Source organism: Talpa occidentalis, unplaced genomic scaffold (genome assembly GCF_014898055.3).
Source record: "Talpa occidentalis isolate TD23 unplaced genomic scaffold, MPIMG_talOcc4v2.1 talOcc4.3, whole genome shotgun sequence".
In the NCBI taxonomy this organism is placed as follows: Eukaryota; Metazoa; Chordata; class Mammalia; order Eulipotyphla; family Talpidae; genus Talpa; species Talpa occidentalis.
In genome coordinates, this window is record NW_023603184.1 from 32,782,844 (window position 1) to 32,798,117 (window position 15,274).

Consider the following 15,274-nt stretch of genomic DNA (forward strand, 5'->3'; position numbering starts at 1 on the left):
CTAGGACTTCTTGGAGAAAATGGTTGATTCTATGACTGAGGTAGGGAAAGTACAAGATGGAGTATCTTGTTTCAGAGAGTGAAGAAGAAGAATGCTCAAAGAATGGCGGAGATGTGTCAAAGGACCCCAAAGTCAACTTGAAGGGATTTCCACTGGACATGTAAGCGTCAAAATAAATAATAGCACTAAATGGAATATGAACCATTGACTAAAATAGGAGTCCATGATAAGTTGATATTAATAATTAGATAAATTATTAGATTAATAATTAGATATTAATAATTAGATAATTGGGGGGAAGAGACTTTACCTTATAGTAGACTGCCAGCTAATAAATGGAGAAGGAATGGTAGAGTTTGAAGATAACCATTTGCAACTATGAGTAATGATTTGAGAATGAATGTTGAAACCACTGGGGAGGTTTGGAGAGCAGGATATTTCACATGAGTATCTCAACACAAAATACATGTTGGATGCAAAGAGGAAAACAATAACACTGCATTAGGGAAACCATCTCAACCAACAGGTAAGGATTACTGTCACCAGCTAAGGAAAACAGAAATAACTTATCATCTAATGGAATGCCTGAATTGGAAGAACATAGTATTGCTTTGTGCTCTTCCTTCTTAGATCTAATCATGGGAGGCATTAGAGATACTCAGAAGGGAGATTTTTAGAGATACCTGACCTGTAATCTTCAAAGGTGTCTACCTATAGAAGCCAAGGAAAGACTGAAGGAGACTAGGAAAAAATGACCACTAGGTGCAACTGGATTCTTTTGCCAGGAAGAAACCGTTGAGACAATTGTTTTCAGATGGAACCTGAACATAGATGATAGTGATGTATCAGTATTAATTTCCTAATTTTGATGACTGTTCTGTGGTTATATACAAAAGTGTACTTTTTTGTGGGAGAATGAACAGTGGAGGTTTTGGGAGTGGTAGTGTATCATATGCACAGCCTGCTCTCAGATGGTTCAGAAAGAAAATTCTTTGTAATAGTATGGTAACTTTTCTGTATATTTGAAATTACTTCAAAATAAAAAGGGAAAAATTATACTCTGACCTACAACATGAGTGCAACAAACATTTTTATTTCCTGCAAAATTATTATACAGAACTGACCTGAATTTTTCAAACTGCACACTCTATTCCCTAGATTCAGATAAACTCCAGAGCTGTACCTGTCTCTCCCCTTGTATGGGGAGAGATATCAGGCCTATGGGAGGTATCTGGTGGCATACCAAGGGATTTGGTCCAAAACTGTGACTTATCTAAACTTCCTGATCAACTAGTTGGATAAAGAAATGGAAGGTTTGCTTATTCAATACACAAAACTCAATGCTTGGACAGGCAGCCAGTACACTAGATGAGAAACTGCAACTCAAATAGATGAACAAATGGAAACAAACATATTATAATTTAAAATGCAAATTCCTACACTTAGGTTAAAAAAAAAAAGTTGTAGAGATGTAAGGCTGACAAGAAATGACTAAACAGCATTTCTTGTGAAAAAAAGACCTATACTTGCAATTTGAGTCAGCAGTGTGACATATTCTCCCAAAAAAAAAAAAAGGATCCTAGACTGCATTACCAAAAATATATTGTCTACAAGAATGAACTGGTGCCAGTGTCCTCTGTGAGTGCCAGGTCAGCTTATGTCAACACCAAGATCCAGCAGGTGAGAGTGCCAGGCTGGCTCCTGGATATTAAGGGGCTTTTTTTTTTTTCTTTTTCATCTACATGGCATCTTATTTGAGCCACAAAACAGCTCTGTGAATAGATTTTATTGTAATTTTAATTTATGGATGAGAAAATTGAGGCAAATGGAGTCCAAATCTGACATCTGCAGGTCATCTCACCTTGGGCCTGCATTTTCTGAGCCTTCACGTCTTCTCTGTAAAATAACATAGTAATACTTGCCATGCAGGATTGTGAAGATTCAAAGAACCTGACCCAGATCCTAGTACTGAGAATTCAAAAAAATGTTACTTCCATCTCCTTGCTAGCCCCTGTATCTATATGACGTGGAAAATATGTCTTTAGATGCAATCAACATCAAGGTAAACTTCATTATCATAATTTGAGAGAGTGGACCTCTCTTTATCAAGTCTCCTCTGCTATGAGGCTATTCCATATTCCAGCAGGATCCACAGCAGCCCAATTCCGTGCAAGGCACAGGTGTCCATGTGCAGAAAAATCTGGTATATGTGCTCAACTCACATACAAAATCAATGAATGCAGCAAGTGGGCAGGATCAGTCTTGGGGTCAGAAGGCGAAACAAATCTCAGAATATTAAAATTTATGGACAACATGGGATAAACTGTCACTCACACTAATGTACCTTCAGCAAGAAACCTACAGACACACGTGGAGAGAACGAAATCTCAGCATCAGTCACACAGAGGGAGTTGAGAAATGATATGAAGCTTAGTTCTAGCCTTACCTCTTCCCTGAATTCTGCAGCAGCTTCCCTGAGGCCCTTCTCCTTCCCAACCTCTCCCTGCTCTGCCAAAATGCTCTTTCTAAAATATAGGTGGATTATTTTGTCTGGTAGTCAAAATCCTCTGTGTTCTGAAGCTGGTATGGCTCTCTAGCCTCTTTCCTCAGAATCATCTGCAAATGCATCCCAGCCTCATCAAGCCCCATACACAGCAACCCACCACCCCCTACCCATCATGCCTGGCCTGTGTTGTCCCCTCAGGGTAATGAAGGCAAATAATCTTCGCCACCGATTCTTGGGAAGGAGGGAGAAAAGGAAAGGGCTGTCAACATTTACTAAATCGCATTCTAGACACTTTATGTGAATTAACTCATTACATCTCCATATGATAGATTAACTGAGAATAGAGTGGTTAAATACCTTGACTAAAAGCACACAGCTAGTGAATGGCCAGGCCACTTCAGAAGTAATTGCTCCCTCTTCTGGGCCCTGCTGTAGAGATAGCATTTATTTCACTTATTAAGTGGTTCACATGTCTGTTCCTTCCCAGAATATATAGATTATAGCTTTCTTAAGCAAGAGAACTGTGTCTCACTAATCTCTTCCCTCAGTGCCTCACACAGTGCCCTGCACCTAGTAGGGGGACCAATTTGTTGAACTGAGTCACTCACCCATGCACCTCCCACAGCTCTTGACTTAGAGCCCAACACTGAGTAGGTACAGGCTAGCTGAATGATACTGGATATATCTCTGAATTTTCTCAGCTTCTTAACCAGGGTTTCATAAATGCTCTGCGCTCTATAAGTAATGGTTTAATTAATTCATAAACTAGATGATTCTTCAGATGTTTAGAACTTGAGTCACTGGATAAAGAGAATGACCTCAAGACCTGACAGGCAGTTCCCACGAGGTCTAAGACAAAGCCTCAGGGTGGAAACAATGAACCCTTAATGTGTGGAAGAAGACACCACAGCCCTCTCCTTTCTTGATTCTATCCCCAACAATAGTAACAACAAAAGCCAATAGGTTGACTCTCAGCCATTTTTCCACAAAGTCCAATGATCTCTGCCTCTGCTGTAGCTACAACCAGCAGGACCAGGGCCAGGCCTGGGGCAGGAACATCTAAAAAGACGCCGGCCCAAGAAGCCCTCTGGTACCTTGCAGCCTCTCACACTCAGGATCAGTTTTGTCTTTTTCATTAGAACAAAATGGAATCTAGAGAGCCTGCTCTTAAAGCTTTATTCTTTCAGGGATTAAAAGTCAAGAATGCAGATAAGATGTTACAGAGAGATCAAAGCTTATCATAACAAGCTTGTACAGTGCAACAATAAACAGAACACTAAGAATGAGGATTGTATCTGCTGTAACTAACTGGTGCCATGTGACCCAGAAAGACAGACTTCCTACCTAGATGTAGTTCCCCAGTCAACAGTCCTGAGTCCCGAATTATTAGATTCAGAGGTAGCTTACTGAACCCCCACTGCCTTCAGTCTAGTTCCCAGCTGAGTGATGATCAGAGGTGCCTTCCTGATCTACTTACAGATCCAACTCTGCAACTTCTCTGGTTCAAGACAGAGTTGTAGATGAACAGGTTCTGTTCTGGACCATACTCAAAAATTGATTTTTAAATAAAATTTACTATTTTCAGATTATTAAAGTAATATATGAATATTACAAAAATATCTATAATAAAGGAAAAAAATTAAAGCAATAATCCTACTGCCCACTGCTAATACATGTATATTCCTTCCAGAATTTCCCCCATTAATATTGGGTATGTATATATTATAATTTCGGAAAAGCAGATGGGTAATATTACATATTCTGTTTTATATCATGACTTTTGCACTTAACATGTTATATTTACCATGTCACTGTTTTCAAGGAAAATGTGATTTTTATGGCTTTATAACATCATAGGACTCTGCCTGATTTCACTGATTTTCCTACTTTTGGGTACCTAGATTGTTTTCAATATTTTGCCATTATTAATTTTGTTGTGATGAAAATTTTTGAAGGTAAATCCCTATCTACTTTTCTGAAATATCCTTGGGACAAATTTTCTAAAGTAAAATTATTAAATAAAGGACTATGACTATCTTTAAGAGACCTGTATAATTACATTTTATTGGGATAACTGACAAAATACATCACATCCAGAAGAAAAAGAACAAAGCGGGTAAAAGTTACCAATATTGAAATGATAATATTGGCGAATACTGGGTATATATAATGTGACAGGGCAGCTGCTAAGAACTTTTCACGCATCTGCTCATTTAGTCTGTGAACTAATCCTGTAAGGTATGCAGAGATAAGGAAACCAGGGTTCAAAGACGTTAACTTGTCCAATGTCAGAAGGAGTGGGTGGCATAGCTGAATTTAAATTCAATTATGTGTGATTCCAGAGAGTACATTTACTGCTATGCTACAATATATCACAAGAAATTAAGGGGGAAAAAATAGTGTTTCCTATCCAGAGAAGACTTACTTGGATGGTACAAGGGCCATGGGATAGAGAATGGGAGAAACAGGTTGCAGAAACAGGATCACAGAATGAAGATCAATGGACAGAAATGATTAAGGTGTCAAACTGCACCTTAATATCAAAATGTCATTCTAAAAAATGACAGTCTATGGCTATCTCAGGGCAGCCTAATGTAATCACAGGAACTCTTTAGAAACTGAGAGTGTTCTTTGGCTGATGGTGTTAGGGGGAAATGATGTCCTGAGCTAATCCCATGCAGGCTTTGTGGACCCCACCCCCACTCCAGACTAAAGCTATCAAGACATTGGGAAAGACAAATCCCGTCACCACCAAAGGGAGGGTGGCTGGGACCTGAGGGTGGAGTTGGGCAGCCAGGTTGAATATAAAAACCAAACACGTGGGCCTTGGGGTGGCTCGCTATCGCTCGCTTCCTGGCTTCACGGCTCCTGGCTCGCGGCCAGCTCTCAGAGTGCCATTTTGGGATTCCTGATCGGTGGATCGGGCAGGAGTCATTTAAAACTTTATCTCCCACTTTTCTCCCTGAGCTGTACATTTCCTCATTTCCCCTTCCCTTGTAAATAAACCTTTTATTAACCTTTCGCATGTGCCTGCAGTAGAGCATTGATAAGTCCTTTTAAGCGCGCGGGTGAGGACCCACAGTCATGCACCCTGTTTTGTATCGGGGCTGCTCTACACATATCCCAAAAGGGAGCAACCAAGTTTTCAAAAAGTTATGTTTTCATAGATTTCTCAAGTCAGATTCCTCAAATTTCTTTTAACAATCCGTCCTCTTTACAGAGGGGCCACGCTGCAAGGGAATACTAGTGGATTCACAATAATTTAACACTGTATCTTTCAGGTATTTTAGATAAGGAGCCGATAAGCAGTGACTGGGGAACTCAGGACTCTGACCTTTAAGAAAGAGAGGTCAAATATTTTTGAATGAATTATTTGTTCTAGCAGCTCTAACATGAGGCTGTGAATATATGTTGCCACCCTCTGCCATGGGCAGCAGGGGGCTGCATGGCAGGGGATGAGTAAGAACTGCAATCAGACTGTTGGGAAGCTACTGCAGCAGTCCAGGTGAGAATAAGTTTAACTTCCGGTTCAATCACCTATTCACTCTGAGAAGCTGGCCAGGATACCAAGCCTTCCTAAGCCTCAATTTCCTTAGCTGCATAGCTTTAATTATAGTGATAACCTCACAGGACTACAAGAGAATTGAATTCAAGTATCTTGGACAAAGCAGATACTTATATGCTGGTTCACTTGCCCCTTTGTCCATGGGAGACCTGATGGTCTAGAGAACAAAAGGGGAAGGGGGACATTGTTGAGAGGTGGGAAAGCAATCTTTTACCCCAGACCTCTTTTACGTTTCATTAAAAAAAAAAAAAAAAAAAAAAAAAACACTAGGAAAGTAAAACAATTCTTTCAAATTTGTCTGAATTTAATTCTCTCTAAATGTGTCAGCCATAATTTCACAAGGAAACAAAACATTTTTATAATCATCAACTAACAGTGATTTTAGACTCCCAAAAAGGCACTTTAAAAACATTAAATATATATTACATATATTCATGTTAAACAAAATATAGGGCTTAGACCTAAGAAATGGCTTTTTCCCCTTTTACAATTTCAAGTTTTCCATTAGCAATAATATAATCCAACATATACTGTTAGGAGCCAAGTACAATGTAAAGAGTCTATTCTTAACACACAAAAAACATCAATCTCAGCATAGATATAACCTGGAAAATATATTTCAAGTGGACTTTATTTAGTTTTGATTTTCTGATGTACTGTCTGTGCCACTCCATATTTTCTGAGTCCAGCCTCCCTCCCAAATATGTAACCCCCCTTCATGTGGGGGTTATAGTGATAACCTCCCCCCACACACGTGGCCCTGGTCCACAATGAATGAGAAAATATTTGAAATATATTAGAATATACATTTTTTAATTTAACCATTCTTTCAAACAGAGCCTACTACTTACTTATAGTACCTAAAAATCATCCTAACTTTCCTGTTTTGATATGTGCTAACATCCTCAAATGCATTTATTAAACTAAAATCTACCATTTATTCCCTATAACCTTGTCAGCTCACTGAGTGAATGGCTCAGTGACCCTACTGGCAGGGGGTGGGTCTGACAGGGAAATGCACACACCCTTGACCATTCTAAGTGCTTTGCCAACCATAAACATTCATACACGCATGAGCTACTGTTGTTATTATGACAATTATAACCACCAGGTGCTCATCCCAAACAGACCAGGTACACGCATGTGGGGGGAGAGGGATGAGAGAAGGACACATATTTGGGAGGGAGACTGGACTTAGGAAATACAGAGTGGCATGGACAGTACACCAGAAAATCAAAGATAAACAAGGTCAACTTGAAGACCTCCTTCAGCTGGAATATAAAAAGGCAGTCAAGTCTTTGCTTAATAAGAAGATAGAGAGGGATTGGGAATGGCTTCTGTAATGGTGAAGAGCACTGAGCACAGATGTGACACAGGTAACTTATCGGTAACTAAAATTTCACCTGCACAAAACACAATGAACCATCTACCACCATCCTGCTTTTTCCCCTCCCCAAATCTGTTTTCTTGTCTGACCGTCCTCTTCCTGGATGCCATCACTGTGCTCATCACCTCAGATGCATGCCTGAGTCCTCTCATTCTCTAAGTCCAACCCATCACCAAGTCCCGCAAATCTATCTCCCTGGGTCTGCTGTCATGTGGCCCCTTTCTCCATCCCATCGTCACAGAGCTGTTTCAGGCCTCAGGGCTTCTGCACTGGACAACTGCAATCACTTCCAATTACCCTCCTCTCTGCTGTTTCTCCTTCTTTCCAATTTATTGAGTGCCCAAGGTCACCTTTCTAAATCTCAGGTCTGACTAGCAACTCCCCTATTCAAAACCTGCTAATGGCCCCCTTTCTGCTTACAGAACAAACCAGGAATCTTTTAGTCAGATGTAGAAGAACATCTATGAATAGACTACAGCGCACCTTTGCAGTCTTATGTCCTTCTAGGTTTTCCCCCATAAGAACCCTATGTTGCGATCAAAGCAGAATGAACACTGATGATCTCTGCTGAGACCAAAGGTATTTCCCTCTCTGTGCCACTGCCTGTGTTAGTTCCTCTTTGCTGTCCCAGTCTCTCAGCTGTTTCTGTTAAAATACTACCCATCCTTCACACTCAGTGGAAATCTACTTTCCCCATGAAGTCTCCCCTAGTTAGCGAAATTCCACAATCCTCAGAATTTCCACAACCCCATACCTATCATTCTTAGGACACTGGGCATTTTCTTCTGTGACAGCTGCTTATGTTTTAGTTCCCACCCTTAACTCCACCTCTAGCACCAGATACCCAGCACGGCAGAAGAAAACATGCTTTTGTCTCGGGACCTCAGTTCCAGATCTGTAACATGAACATTACTCAGTCAAATTCATGGAAATATCAAGAGGATTAAGTAAAATGATATATGCAGATTACCAATACATACTAGGTAGTTATCAAATCCAAAACCCACTCTTTTTAAGATCTATTTATTTATGCATACAAGAACGGGGGTTACAGGCCAGAGGTATGGGAGGTGAGAGGATTCACCAGAGACAGAGTAGGGAACAGAACAGGCAGGCTGACTGAAATACGCTGCTGAGGGGAACAGCGGGAGAGTCAAGAGAGGTTCTATAAGTACTATAAGTCTGCTGCACCATGTGGGTTGCTCCCTGGCCAGGGATAGAACTCGTGCTGCAGTGGCTGCGGATAGCTTCACAGGTTGTATCTTAACCCCTTGCACCACCAGGGAGGCCCCAAAACCCACTCTTTTTGAGAGTACTTATTGAACAAATGAAACTTACGTGCTTTACAGTTTGCAAAGAAATATTACTACACTTTTTTTCGTGGAAGGAACAATAAGGGTAGAGGGGAGAAGTGAGTAAAGAGTCAGTAAATATGTAGGAGACATGAGTAGCCCAGTCTCACTTGTCTGAACAACTCATCCTAGAGGATAGGAGGTTAGATTACGAAAGAGCTGAAATGTTTGGCCTGATACAATTTTAACCTAAAAAGTGGAGCAGTATTTGGAGTCTACCAGTCTGTGTGATGGAAGAAGGATGAAGGACCGGCAAATCACTAAGAGGCTACTGCAGTGGCCCAGGAGACAGAGCGCAAACACCTGCCTGAGGCCAGTGGCAGCCACACGGGAAGAGACAAAAATGGCTGGATTTGCAAGTCATGTCCCAGGGAAAATGACAGGGTTGGCGAGTGCTGACAGACTAAATGACTGGAGACCTCTTCACAAGCTGAGTCACAGAGGACTCTGAGGCTGGGTAATTAGGAGAACAGAAGAACACCTGGGAAAATAGAGCACTGGCTGGGAGGTGGGGAGAGGATAGAGGGAGCAGCACATATAGGAAAAACATATGTGTATTTTTTTTTAGCCTGAGGTGGTTCACAGGCAGAAATGAGGAATTAGTGCATAGTAGTTCTGGGAGACTGAGAGGCCACTTTAGCAACAAACAAAACCCCCTTTTGTACATGAGGGCCTATAAGGACTCACTGAACAAAAGGCATGCAGGAAGAAGTGTCCCACAGGCTGAGCCCATAAGCTCTCTGGGGACAAGGGAGGAGGTCACACGTCCAGGCTGCCACTTCCTTACACTGACAAGGCGTGGTATTGCAAAATGGAGCCCCAAATTGTCTTATTTGCAAAGAGAGATTCAGAAAGTTGGTGCCTTCTCCAAAAAGTTAGCTTCCATGGAGAGAATAAAGTTTATACTCTAAAATCTAGTCTAGCATCAGGGGCTAACATTTATTAGCTGGGTGACCTAGGATTAATCACTTAAACTCTCTGGGTCTCGGTTTTTTTATTGGTAAGTGCAGTAATGGTATCTAAAGAGCAAGAAGAGACCAGAAAATTTTAGGAGGTCTCTCAGTTCTATGATCTAAGATTCAGTGTTTAATCTAAATCCTACAGGACAGACCCCAATCTTTCTGACCCTAGTACTGTGACTCACTGCAAAAGCCTATATGATAGGAGATATTGAGAAACTGGCAGAATCACGGGTTTAGAGTGGGGGCAGAAATTCCAACTGTCAGGTCCCAGTCACCAAAAGATACAGCTAGAATATTAAAGCTGGCCCAAGGACAGAATATAATTAATCTTCCAAGCAATAAAAATATTTAATTCATTCATCTGAGAGAAATGACAAGAGAGAAGATAGATATTTACTTTTTTCCTCCCTGTTCTGACAAGGTTGCTCTAGATGGATCGTGGAACATTTAATGGACTTTAATATAAGTGTCTGAAATGCAAACAAGTAAATGATGAGGGGCCGGAGCAGCAAGCGGTAGAAGCTGACATTGTGAAGGCTGCAACCAGGGCACATATTTCCAAAGCAGAGCTCTGTCTAGGAAGAGAAGTTTATATGCAATCATTCAGGTGACAACAGAATGAAAAGATGGGGCTAGATATGAGGGAAATTGCAGGAGTGAAATCATCAAATTTGATCAGTGAATGGATAGATATTAAAGGAAAGAAGAGGCACACTGAAGCTTTCTGAGCTTCCTAACCAGCATCAGAACTGGGAGTCACCAAAGTAGGCAAGAGGACAGCCATAGAAAGAGAGGTAAGGGGAGTCTCCAAGTCCTGCGACAGTCTTAAGGGCAAGACTACAGCTACTAGCAGTGAACACTTCTATCCCCCTTCACTCAGCCATACAGACCTCAAGAGCATGACTACAAAGTGCTAGAGCAGTCAGCCCATACCTGCTCTGTGCTCAGAGCAGAGGACGGGTCCCAGGGTCAGGAGTAAACATTCTGGGAAGTGTCCAGGGATTAGGAGAGTAGCAAAGCAGAAGGAAGGGGAGAAAATGTAGGCTCTGCGCTGCTTTTGTGTCTCATATACCTTCCTCCTTGGAGAGGGCTAAGGAGGGCTCCAAGAAACAAGACAGCATTTCTAAGGTTGGAAATGGGAGAACGGGCCTGGCCTACTCCAGTGTTGGGGCGAAGTCATCAAGAAGATTCTGGATTATCTAAGCTGCCCTCGGCAACAGCAGACACGAATGGTTAGGGATAAAGGACACTCTTTAAGACTAAAAAGGCTGCAGCCAAAGGTAGACGAGTTCAGCCAAGACAATTCAGAGGATCTCCAACCTGCCAGGCTGAGCCCTGCCAGCACAGGGCACTGTTACTGCAGGCCCTGCCTTTCACTCCCCTAGGTGATTCTTGGCAAACTTCAAATTACATCTCTCCAGCTTTTCTGTGTGCTGCAACCATTTCTACAAACTGTTCTGACAGTATTGATTCTAATTACAAGTCCCTTAATGGAGAATATTAGGAAATGTCTATGAATGTGTCTGCCTCTGAGTGGAAACCTTCCTACGTATCAAGAAATATTTCTTCTTTCCTTCCTTCTCTTCCCTTCTTCCGGCTTTCTTTTGGCAAATACCAAGCAGATGTAAGACCTACAAACTTGTAAATGGATATAAATTTCCTTTTTTTTTTTAAAGGCATTTGAAGCCACATGCTCTGACATGACACAACATAAAAGAATGTCTACTTTGATGTGGACTGGGTCTGTTCTAGCTACCTAACTACCAGGCCCATCAAAGCCTGATTTTCACAGTTGGAATGTCTGACAACTATTGTAATGGACTTGTTTTTCTGTTCACTCCTCTTAGCTAAAGCCAGAGACTACTTGACATTTGAATTATCAACTGTCTTCCAAAACACATTGGCCTTGAAGTTGGTTTTGAAAGATCCTGCACAAATGGTTCATTTGATTAGCAAACTTCTGTGTATCTATCACAAAATGGGTAGACATTTCTGCATGTCAGCTGTAAGATCAATACTTGGTCTAAAAGCAGAATTCCTTATATTGCATTGAGATCATCCAAGAGATCCAGGGAAAATTACTAGGGAGACCATTTTTATCCCACCCTCTGATTTCTCCTCAAAAGAGAAGAGAGACTGTACAGAATTTAAATGGTCTAACAAAAGTTGTCTTTGAAGCACATTTCAGTAAATTTAAGTATAATTTATTGAAAACAATTTTCAGTCAAAATGAGTCCAATTTTCTCACAGAATAACATAAAAGCACTGGGTTGCTGCCATACTCAGCCTTTTTTTGGGGGGACTGGGAGAATTTGAGCCCTCCCTCTGAGGCAAGACCCATTCCTACCAAGGAAGGGGGAGGAGGATGGCAGAAATGCTAGTCCTACTAAAAAAACACCAGCCCTGGCCTGACCTGTTTTGGTCTAAAGGTGGTGAGGGCTACACTTGTTTAGTGGGGAATCTAGGAACCCAACATCAGCAGGATGCAGGATTCCCTCCCTAATGGGTCATTAACAGGTAGAGACTGTTGAGCATGATCACCTGACAGAAGGTGATAGAAGATGATGGTGTGAAATCCAGAAGGAGGAAGGTGTTCCCAGAAGCCCATTAGGAATGAGGACAAGCGGGCCTCCCTGGTGACACAAAGGGTTAAGCACCACACTATGAAGCAATCCGAAGCCTCTGAAGCACAAGTTCGATCCCCGGCCAGGATCAACCCACATGGCGCAGCAGACCTCTCCTGTCTCGCCCACTGCTGCCCTCAGCAGTGTATTTCAGTCAGTCCCCCTGTTCTGTTCCCCACTCTGTCTCTGATGAATCCTCTCACCCGCCCCCACCCCACATCTCTGGCCTGTACCCCAGCTCTTGTATGCATAAATAAATCTTAAAAAAAAAAAAAGGGAATGAGGACAAGCATATGCCTGGGTATAATGTGGTTAGGACAGCATTGAGCTAGCCAGTGTTCTAAGTATTTTGTCTCTGTGCCTTAGTTTGCCCATCTGTAAAATAAGAAGCTTGGATGAGCAGCTTGTAGGGTCCCCATAAGCCCCAGCATCTTGAGATAGATTCTGGTCCTAGAGGGCCAAGGAGGTCATCAGCCTCCAAAAGTAGTCCCAAAACAGCATGGCAGGCCACCAGCATGGGCCCTTCATTTCTTCCTACCTTGACCCAATTCACTGTTCAAAACTTAGCTTGAATGCCACTGCCTTCAAGAAGTTTCCCCTGTCCTTTCTGACATACTCACTCACTCCGCCCTGTAGGAGCAGCTGATTAGGCTCAGTGCTCAGCACTGGGACTTTCAGGAATGGATGTGATATAAGGGAGAGGTAGGGGAGGGAGGGTGGAGAAGGGGAAACCAGTAGAAAGACAAACAGAAACATGACTAACCTTTTCCACAATACTGTTCAGAACCATCGAACCCAGTTCCAACCCCTAAAAAACCCCCTAGGGAAAGCCAAAAGACTTGCCCTGTGGTTTGGAATACCAGTGGCTAATGAAAATCCCGTCTGAACCAATCTTTGGCTCTTTTACTATTATTATTACCATTGAGTAAAACCATCCCTAAGCTGCCAAAGGCTTTGCAGTCTGTAGAGAAACAGAAGGCAAAATGGCCACAGGAATAATCACCTGCAAAGGAGGGGTGGGGGGGCTGCAGTGCAGAGCTAGGGTGGTAGGGAGTTCAGTGGCTCAGGCTCTGGGAGACAGTGCCATGCTGTGGCCACCTGCCGCCTCTGCGCTGCCTTCCACAGCCGCTGCAGGTACAGGAGGCCTGTTTCCTGACCCAGTTTTCTCCCCAATCTCTATTTAGCTGTTCGCTAGTGATGCCCCTGGCATGCCAATCAGATACTGCAGCCTGCAGTGCAGTTTGCTACAACAAATTCACAGTTCCTAGTAAATTCAGTGGAAAAGTACTGTGTCAAGCAGCCTAATTAAACTGACGTAATTTCCACAGCCCCACACTTTTATCAAATAAGAAAAAATACTCAGAGAAAAAAAAGAAGGAAACCATGTCTTTCGGAGCCTATGAAATGGACTGGTTGCAATGCATTTGAAGTATGTTTCTGCTCAGTGCCCTTGGAGCCAAGCTGTCCAAGTTTTGGGCCCAGGGCAAAAGTCTGGGCTGTGCTGAGAAGAACAGGAGGCTAAAGTCTGCAGGACCCTTTGCCTCTTCTTCACCCTGTGACCTTGGACGAGCTATTTCCAGTCTCTGGAGAAATGGGAACTATCAAACTAGACTGTCGTAGAAACATCCTGTAAGTTTCTCATTCTCTAGACTGTCAAACTGTCAAACTTTTTGCCAAAAAAGCATGTACTTTCTTGGCTAATGAGACAAAAAACTGAATTAGAGGGCCTCGATGCTGGCTCTGGATCGGCTATTAGCTGCTAGTGACCTGGGGCCAGCCACATCAGTCCGAGGGACTTCAAAATCTTCATTTACAATAATATGAGGAAGATGAATTGGATGAACTCCTCTGAAGCTAATGCTCTGTTCTATTCCATAAAAGATTAAATTGGTCAGCACTACCTCGGAAAGGACAGCACCAATGTCACCCACCTGGAGCATTTCAATCTGCCCGCACTGGGCTTCCTCTTCTCTTGATGAGTTTTAGGTTCTTTCCTGCTGTGTTTAAAGATCCTCCATTCTAAAAACACAAAAGGGATACTTGCCTCTTCCTCCTTTAGAGGTTACTCAGGTAAATAAGTCACCATTTATCTCCCTCCTCCCCTGGTACCACTCTTGGAAGAACAAGGTACTATCCAGGCAGATGGGGAAAGAGGGCTACCCAGAGGGCAACCTGGTAGCCTGCTTGAGTTGAGGTGCCACTAAGATTTCCAAATGCAAATCATAAGAATGCCCTAGACCTTATTGGATAGACGATAAAGAGAGGGTTGGCCAAAAGGAGAAGGACCCCAGAGGGAGAAAAGGGTAGGGGGGAATGAGTAAATGGAGCCAATCTGGAAACAAACATCAGGTTTCTCTTCTGATAAAAAAGAGAGTGCCTGTAGGAGAAAGCAAGGCAGACACACATAAAAGTGAAACAAAATAGCATGTATCCGGGTAAATTATAGGGACAACTATTCAGTTATTAGCCCTAGACATTCCATTTCCCTTACATTCTGAATCTATTTCTTCCTTTCCATTATCACTGCCATAACCTTATTCAAATTCTCATCAATTTCTCCTCACTCGTGTCTTATCTTTTCCCTGCCACCACAGTGATCTTTCTAAAACACTATCGAAACAAGTCACTTTTCCACTTAAGACCCAGATACCCCTTCAGCCTCATCCCTCCTGTCAGGCTGAAGTGCTTATAGTTCCCTAAATCTGCAGCTTTGGAGCTTCATGTAAGTAACTCTTGTTGCTGGTGTTCTGCCCTGCTCACAGTTTCTCTAACCACTACCGCCATTCAATCACTCTGAGCCAACTTTAATCCATGCCTTCAGACTCAGCTCAAACATGACATCTTCCAAGTCTGGACTATGTCCCTCCTCTTATGCGCC

General features: G+C 42.4%; 1 protein-coding gene and 1 pseudogene across 5 annotated transcripts in view; one reads left to right on the top strand and one right to left on the bottom strand.

Annotated features, from left to right (window-relative positions):
• The window catches only part of SERGEF (secretion regulating guanine nucleotide exchange factor), a 218,252-nt gene that overhangs the window by 99,612 nt on the left and 103,366 nt on the right, over positions 1 to 15,274 (bottom strand). The gene's annotated exons all lie outside the window — the stretch shown is intronic.
• LOC119254122 (G/T mismatch-specific thymine DNA glycosylase-like) overlaps positions 57 to 15,274 on the top strand; it is a 56,154-nt pseudogene continuing 40,936 nt past the window's right edge.